A 6515-nucleotide genomic window follows, 5' to 3' on the forward strand; every position below is an offset into this window, starting at 1 on the left:
AACTTGTCTCCTTAGCACACGGTCTGTGAATGACAGGCCTTCCCTCTTCTGTTTCTGCTCCTTTTCCCTATATAGTTTAGTAGCAGAGTTTACTATCACCTGTGCCTAAATTAAACTTGGGATGAGCTGGACTCTTTAGCAAAGCATTGCAAAATCTTCTGCTTCTATAGCTTCTCTGAATGGTTGCTCTACTGTTTCTTGATGATGAGTCTGCCCTTTCACACACAAACCCTAGCTCTCCTCCAGCAGATTCTTTACCAGCTGAGCCACCAGGGAAACCATGGGACCAAATACAATCTGGAGCAAACTTTGGAACACTGTGCCAGTCAGCATCCAACCAGAGAAGCAGATCCAGGAGGAGATAATATATAAGACACATACCACAAGGAGGGCTTCCCAGGTGGCACCAGTGGTAAAGAACCCCACCTACCAAAGCAGGAGACGTAAGAGATGGGGGTTCAATTCCTGGGTCAGGAAGATCCCCTGGAGGAAAGCATGGCAACCCACTTTAGTATTCTTGCCAAGAAAATTCCATGGACAGAGGAGCCTGGTGAGCTACAGTCCATAGGGTCGCAAACAGCTGGACGTGACTGAAGTGATTTAGCATGAACGCACGAACATACCACAAGGCATTGGCTTAGGTTCTGGTGAAGGCTGGCTCAGGACTGTCAGAAAGGGAAGGAACTCACTGCATAGGCTGACATTGCTGTCCAAAGGTGGAATTTCTTCCTCATCAGCTCTTCTCTTAAGGCCTTTTAGCTGCTCAATCTGGCCCACGTGGATTATTTCAGATAATCTCCCTTGAAGTCAACTAATTATGGGCTTTAGTCACATCCCTGGGTTGGGAAGATCTCCTGAGAAGGAATTGGCAACCCACTCCAGTATTCTTGCCTGGTAAATCCCATGAACAGAGGAGCCTGACGGGCTTCAGTCTATGGGCTGCAAAGAGCTGGACACGACTTAGCAACTAGGGATACACACACACAAGATACCTCACTGCAATACCTAGTGTAGTGTTGATTGTATAACCGGAGACTGTAGCCCAGCTAAGTTGTCCTATCAAAAGGCCACTGCAGACATGGAGTATTGAGTTGTATCAAGTTTTCAGAAGCCAAAGGATGCATGAAAGCAGGTGGGAGAGCTGCAGCAGTACAGGGGAGGAAGTGGGTGGTGGAGGGGGTGGGTGGCCAAGGTAAGAGAAATAGCACCATGTCAGAACTGTCCAAAGCAGGCCTGTGTTCTGCCTGCCTCCCCCCACCTGCACTGGGTGGTGGGGCTCTCATTCCACTCCCATCAGAGCTCTGTATTTACAACACTGTATTTACATATCACAGTGATACATGATATTCGTAAGAGATTTATGGAGGCTCAGACAGTAAAGAATCTGCCTGCAGTGCAGGAGACCCAGGTTCGATCCCTGGGTTGGGAAGATCCCCTGGAGGACATGGCAACCCACTCCAGTATTCTTGCCTGGAAAATTCCATGGAGAGAGGAACCTAGTGGGCTACAGTCCACAGGATCACAAGGAGTCGGACCCAACTAAGCAACTAACAGTATAATTATAAACTAATTCTGGCTCTTTGATAACACAATAGGAAACTAGAAGAGTCTGCTTCAAGTTAAATATGAGGCCAAACAGCAGCAAAAGACACATTCGTTCTACAAAGTAGACACTGAATCTAAAATTAAAACATGCAAAAATACTAGATCTCATTGACCCCCAAATATTTTTTTCTTTACTGAGCTTCTTTTCTATTGCATTTCAAAATGCTTAGCCTGGCAGTCAAATCCTTCTATTAGTTAACATTACCTTTCCTCTTCTGTCTGGTTTTACTGAGATGTTGCATCTGTCATCCACATCTTACTGCTTTTGAGCTTTAAGAACGTTGTATCCACTTTTGGGTAAGGAGTGTCTCAGGAGAATTATGGACTTAACTACGGACTCAGGTTATGAGGATGATAGTCGTGGTGGAGCCATGAATTATGCCATGATCTCAAGGAAACTAATACAAATAGTACATTCATTTTCAAATAGTCCACTCAGACTGCTAAAAATAAATACACTTTTAAACTTTTTGCTAGAATTATACTACTTCTCAGGAAAAAGACTGGTTGGAGAAGTCAAAGGTTATAACATTTGACAGTTTTAAGTAATGGGGAAAAATAACCAAATGAAAGAGTGAAGAATGAGTGAAGATATATTTGACACAAGTGTTGGAGAGAATGTGGAGAAAAGGGAACACTTATGCACTATTGGTAGGAATGTAAACTGGTTCAGCCACTATGGATAAAGTATGGAGAGTCCTCAAAAAATTAAAAATAACACTGCCATATGACCCAGCAATTCCACTCCTGGGTATTTAACTGAAGAAAACAAAAACACTAATTAGAAATGATATATGCATCTCTATGTTCATTGTAGGATTATATACAATAGCTATGATATGGATACCTTCCCTGGTGGCTCAGAGGGTAAAGCATCTGCCTACAATGAGGGAGACATGGCTTCAATCCCTGGGTCGGGAAGATCTCCTGGAGAAGGGAATGGCAACCCACTCCAGTATTCTGCCACCACCTGACTTCCCTGCTGGCTCAGACGGTAAAGCGTCTGTCTACAATGCGGGAGACCCGGATTCGAGGCCTGGGTTGGGAAGATCCCCTGGAGAAGGAAATGGCAATCCACTCCAGTACTATTGCCTGGAAAATCCCATGGACAGAGGAGCCTGGTAGGCTACAGTCTATGGGGTTGCAAAGAATTGGACATGACTGAGCAAGTTCACTGAATAACTGAATGATATGGATACAACCTAGATGCCTAGCAATAGATAAATGCATAAAGAATATGTGCTATATGTATATAAAGGAATATTACTTGGTCATCAAAGAGAACGAAATCTTGCCATTTAGGACAACATGGATGGACCTATAGGGTATTATGTTTAGTGGAATAAGGTTAGAGAAAGATAAATACTGTGTGATTTATATGTGGAATCTAAAAAACAAATGAACAAATATAACAAAACTAAAACGGTTATAGATACAGAGGGTAAAGTGGTTGGCAGGACAGAGGGGGTTGGGGGAGGAAAGAAATAGGTAAAAGAGATTAAGAAGTACAAACTTCCAGTTACAATACAGACGACTCACTGGTATAAAATATACAGTGTGGGGAATATAGTCAATAACTGTGTCTTTGTATTTAACCAACTTATCTTGGTTGATCATTTTGGGGGAGGAAAGAAATAGGTAAAAGAGAGTAAGAAGTACAAACTTCCAGTTACAATACAAATGACTCACTGGTACAAAATATACAGTGTGGGGAATATAGTCAATAACTATGTCTTTGTATTTAACTAACTTGTGTTGGTTGATCATTTTGAAATGCATAGAAATATCAAACTGGTATGTTGTATAACAGGAACTTATATAGCACATAGGTCAACTGTACTTTCAGATCAAATAAGCAAACAAACTCATAGAAAAAGAGATCAGATTTATGGTTACCAGAATTGGGCCAGGGTTAGGGGAGAGATCGGATAAAGGCAGTCAAAAGGTACAAACTTCTAGTTATAAAATAAGTACTAGGGATTTAATGTAAAACATGATAAATATAACAAATACTGCTATATTATATCGAATGTTATTAAAACAGTAAATTATAAGAGTTCTTATCACAAGGAAAACATTTTTTTCTATTTCCTTAATTTCGTATCCATATGAGATGAGGGATGTCCATTAAATCTATTATGATAATCATTTTATGGTGTATGTGAGTCATGTCATTATGCTGTACACCTTAAACTTATACAGTGCAGTATGTCAATTATTTATCTTAATTCAACTGGAAGAAAATAAATAAAATAGGGATGGAAATAAGTAAAGAGGGAGGAAAAGGAATAAAAAGGTTAATCTTCCCTGATCAAAACCACTGATTATTTCTCGAAGATTATGACATGAATGCTGAGGATGCCATGATCTCAGATGTGAGTACACAGGGACAGTCAGATCTATAGCATGGTTAGCATGTTATTGTTTCTTAATTTTTTATGAAGCTAAGATACATGATTTCTTAATATTGTGACTATTTCATAAGTGTGGATTGTTAAAAATCTGGAATACAACAAAAGTAGAAAGAATGTGGGAACATAGATGGAATGAAATTTTTATTGGATAGTAATAACTATCTTATAAAACATGAATCCTGGGGTGAGGAGAAGGAATAATAAATGTTGTGCCTGATGGTGAAAAGTTTAGGAACTATTACAATATATAATGTTCTTGCAGTTTATTGGATTTGTTCTGATGTCATTTATTAAAACATTTTATTGCCCAAACCTTATCTTTATAACTTCCACACCTGATCCTTAGTAAAAACATATCCTAAAGATATTTCAGTGCATATGATTAAAAACAAAACAGAAAGCCACTGGAAATATAAAGATTGCAAATGTTAAAAATGGGCAAACAGCTTTAAAAATACTTGCTCTAAATATTTACATCATGTGATATATTCTCAGAAATACTAGTAGAGTTGTCTTTATGTAGAAGCATCTGTGAATTCTTCTCAGATATCTCTACCTTTTCCTGGTTGCCCAGTCATACCAACTGTTCTGAGCCCAAATACATGATTTTCTTCCCTCTTGAGCTATTTGGGTATTCTGTTTATGCTTAAAAACCTTTGCATGCTTAACTTCAATGTGCTAATGCTAAGGACTTGGCCCTACCTTCATTCTGTTTATTTTCTAATAATCAAATCAAACTGAAATTGAATTCCTCAGTCTAAGAGATGGGACTTTCTGTCACCTTATGGTTCCCATGAGTTTTCTTTCTTGATGACAGAGAAATTGAGGCAGGATTACATAAGCATTATTTCTGGGGGAGTTTTCCCTCTCTCTCCACATCCCTTTTTTTCTTTTGCATCCAAAGATGAAGACTTCATTAATTCATGTGAAATTGAATCACAAATGGTGGAATGCTAGGCTACCCCAAGCCAGGGGAGGAAGAAGAACAGCAGTCTCTGGAGGATGGAGACTCCTTTTTGTATCCATATTGGAAGTTGCCAACTTTTTTTGGATAAAATCTGCTATAAGTAGATAGAGTACATGTCCTCCTACTTTCTCAGATTCTTCAGAGCTAAGCTGTAGATATTACCTCTTTAGCCTCTTGCCTGACCACCTAGAGTGATCTTTCTCTTTTTGGAATTATTGTAATATGTGTGGTCTGAAAACAATCCAGGTCTTGATTTTATATAGGCTTGTACGGCTCACTAGGAATTTGTATATTCTTTTCTTGAAGTACAGTGAGATCATGTCTCTGCTTTCTTTTGCATCTCTGAACACAACTGGCATTGAAGACAGTGTAGCATAGACCAAGTTCATATACTCTTCATCCTTTCCCTTTTAGATAGTCTAGCCCCCTCAGCTACCCTGGCAACCTCCCATCTTATGCCTTTTGTTTCTAACTCTTCTCTTTTCTGTCAATATGTAGCTTCTCAGTGCCTCTTTCCTTTAGAGTCTTATTATCTGTTCTATAAGAGGGTAGTTAATATCTAATTAGTTAATTCTGTGAAATTAACTACACATATGTGAAATTAACAATCATATGAAATTGCCTTTTTTTTTTTTGACCTACCAAATAGCACTTTTAAATGATTTAACCTGATAGGTGAAATTTTATTACCTCTCACACATGACAGCTGGGGACACAAAATTATATTCCAGAGGAATGAATTCATAACAAAGTAATTTAGCTTTAGCAGTCTAGCAGGGGAAATATTTTGGGCATTAAAATGCTTTGACACCTCTCAATGACTTCCCTGGTGGCTCAGACGGTAAAGCGTCTGTCTACAATGCAGGAGACCCAGGTTCGATCCCTGGGTTGGGAAGATCCCTTGAAGAAGGAAATGGCAATCCACTCCAGTACTATTGCCTGGAAAATCCCATGGACAGAGGAGCCTGGTAGGTTACAGTCCATGGGGTCGCAAAGAGTTGGACACGACTGAGCGACTTCACGTTTTAGCTAGTCTGCAATGCAGAAGGTCAGGCCCTTGCCTGGAAACATACCACCAGGACACTTAATATCTGATGACTTTTTTCCTCCTCTGATGTGTTTCACATTAACAATATAGGCTAGAAATTGCCTGTTTTACACCAAGACAAATGGAAAGAGCCACAAATAGATGAAAGCTTACTTTTGCTACCAAATCTCTCTCACAATCCTAAAGTTCAAATGAGTAGACTGAACAAGATTGTAGGAAATGTGGAGAACATTGGAGAACAAGGCCCTTTCAAGAAATTCTAAATCCATCAAATAACTGTTTACAAACACGTGCAGGGTCATTTAAAATGACTTCTCTCTTTGGGGCCTTGAATAACCAACTTGTATGAGTTTTCCCACCTGTACACTGAGAAGGTTGGACTAGACAAATATGGGGCTTTCAGAGTTTATATTCTACAAAAGTCACTTTGTAAAGATTTCTAGGCAATGTTTCTTTATACCCTTGAAAGTAAAATTAGAAG

At 39.3% G+C, this 6515-nt stretch overlaps 1 non-coding gene across 1 annotated transcript; it reads left to right on the forward strand.

Annotated features, from left to right (window-relative positions):
* Window positions 1–5809: 5809 nt before the first annotated feature.
* TRNAC-ACA (transfer RNA cysteine (anticodon ACA)) lies at window positions 5810–5881 on the forward strand. The gene has a single exon. It is a non-coding gene; the product is annotated as a tRNA-Cys (tRNA).
* Window positions 5882–6515: the final 634 nt, after the last annotated feature.

The sequence above is a fragment of the Bos taurus genome, chromosome 14 (genome assembly GCF_002263795.3).
Source record: "Bos taurus isolate L1 Dominette 01449 registration number 42190680 breed Hereford chromosome 14, ARS-UCD2.0, whole genome shotgun sequence".
Lineage (NCBI taxonomy): Eukaryota > Metazoa > Chordata > Mammalia > Artiodactyla > Bovidae > Bos > Bos taurus.